Source organism: Condylostylus longicornis, unplaced genomic scaffold, assembly GCF_029603195.1.
Source record: "Condylostylus longicornis isolate FDR11 unplaced genomic scaffold, ASM2960319v2 ptg000507l, whole genome shotgun sequence".
In the NCBI taxonomy this organism is placed as follows: domain Eukaryota; kingdom Metazoa; phylum Arthropoda; class Insecta; order Diptera; family Dolichopodidae; genus Condylostylus; species Condylostylus longicornis.
Genome location: NW_026578465.1, coordinates 37501 through 40000, shown reverse-complemented (window position 1 = coordinate 40000; position 2500 = coordinate 37501). Strand labels below are relative to the sequence as shown.

The window sequence follows — 2500 nt, the reverse complement described above, 5'->3', positions numbered from 1 at the left end:
TAATATGGAAGTATTTTAAATAAAACAATATACGATCATTTATAATATAGAAAATATATAAAAATATATTCTTACGTTGTTGTCCATATATTATGGTAATAACTTTTCTTGTATAAAACAGTTGGGATACGGATAAAAGGAAAGTTAGAGACATTCGCAGCACATAGATTATATTATTTATATATTTTAATATGTTTTAGAATGTATATATATTATCGATATATATCTGACGAAAATAAAAAAAAAATTTTATAAAACTCTAAACGGTGGATCACTTGGCTCATGGGTCGATGAAGAACGCAGCTAACTGTGCGTCATCGTGTGAACTGCAGGACACATGAACATCGACATTTTGAACGCATATTGCAGTCCATGCTACAGAGTATATAAATTTATTAAAAAATTTAATACTGCATGGACTACATATGGTTGAGGGTTGTAAGAATAATTTAATAAAGTTGCTTATAATATAATTTTAAATTATATTATTTATAGCACATGATATATTACTGGTAGGAATACCATAATATTAAAATTCAATTATATATATTTTACTTATATTATAAAATATAATAAAAAAATAAGTATATCCTAGTATTAATAAATTAGTATTAATACATTAAAGAGGAAAACTTATATAAAATTATATTATTTATAATATAAACAATACAGTAACTTATATATATTTAGTTTTCAACTAAAAAGAAAAATTAAAAATATTCTTAAAAACAACCTCAACTCATATGAGACTACCCCCTGAATTTAAGCATATTAGTTAGGGGAGGAAAAGAAACTAACTAGGATTTTCTTAGTAGCGGCGAGCGAAAAGAAACTAGTTCAGCACTAAAGGATTTTGTTTATACAAATATCCGATGTAGTGTATGGAATATCTATATTCTAATATGAGAAATTAACAGTCTAAGTCCTTCTTAAACGAGGCCATTTACCCATAGAGGGTGCTAGGCCCGTATGACGTTAATGATTATTAGAAGATATTTCCAAAGAGTCGTGTTGCTTGATAGTGCAGCACTAAGTGGGTGGTAAACTCCATCTAAAACTAAATATAACCATGAGACCGATAGCAAACAAGTACCGTGAGGGAAAGTTGAAAAGAACTCTGAATAGAGAGTTAAATAGTACGTGAAACTGTTTAGAGGTTAAGCCCGATGAACCTAAACATCCATGAAATATGAAAAATTCAACATTATAAATATTATATAATTATATAATAATGATGGTGTGCAATTTTTTCATATATGGACATTGCAATCTGTTAATAAATATATATTTATCATAAGATATATTTAAAAAGTTTATTTTATATATGAAAATTTATTTTCTATATAATATAATTTAAATATTATCGGATAAATAATTGACAGATAAAAAATCAATATAATGCGTAAATTATATATTATTATAATTTTATAATATTATATTAATTTATATATTAATATAATTATTATATGCATTAATATGATTAGCAATGCTATAGATTTAGGATACCTTCGGGACCCGTCTTGAAACACGGACCAAGGAGTCTAACATGTGTGCAAGTCATTAGAATTTATTTTAAATAAAATCTAAAGGCGTAATTAACTTAACTGTTAATATGGGATTAAATTATATATATAATTTTATATATATAATATCAATCCTGGGGCGTTCTATATAGTTATGTATATAAATAATTTTTAATTATTTTTTATACCTCTAACTAGAACGTACCTTGAGCATATATGCTGTGACCCGAAAGATGGTGAACTATACCTGATCAGGTAGAAGTCAGGGGAAACCCTGATGGAAGACCGAAAGACCGAAACAGTTCTGACGTGCAAATCGATTGTCAGAATTGGGTATAGGGGCGAAAGACCTATCGAACTATCTAGTAGCTGGTTCCCACCGAAGTTTCCCTCAGGATAGCTGGTGCATAAAAATATTATATAAAATAATCTTATCTGGTAAAGCGAATGATTAGAGGCCTTAGGGCCGAAACGACCTTAACCTATTCTCAAACTTTAAATGGGTAAGAACCTAAACTTTCTTGAATGAAGTTTTAGGTTATGATATATTGTGCCCAGTGGGCCACTTTTGGTAAGCAGAACTGGCGCTGTGGGATGAACCAAACGTGACGTTACGGTGCCTAAATTAACAACTCATGCAGATACCATGAAAGGCGTTGCTTGCTTAAAACAGCAGGACGGTGGACATGGAAGTCGTAATCCGCTAAGGAGTGTGTAACAACTCACCTGCCGAAGCAACTAGCCCTTAAAATGGATGGCGCTTAAGTTGTATACCTATACGTCACTGTTAATGTAAATGATTTATATTACATTATTAATGTATATAAATTTAGAAACATTAACAAGTAGGTGGGTACAATGGTAGCGTAGAAGCATCTTCCGTAAGGATGTGTGGAGCTGCCATTGGTACAGATCTTGGTGGTAGTAGCAAATAATCGAATGAGACCTTGGAGGACTGAAGTGGAGAAGGGTTTCGT

General features: G+C 30.4%; 2 pseudogenes; both read left to right on the top strand.

The window, feature by feature from the left end:
* The first annotated feature begins 255 nt into the window (after nucleotides 1-255).
* LOC129617358 (5.8S ribosomal RNA) lies at nucleotides 256-439 on the top strand (annotated as a pseudogene).
* A 290-nt stretch (nucleotides 440-729) lies between these two features.
* Nucleotides 730-2500, top strand: part of LOC129617355 (large subunit ribosomal RNA) — a 4026-nt pseudogene continuing 2255 nt past the window's right edge.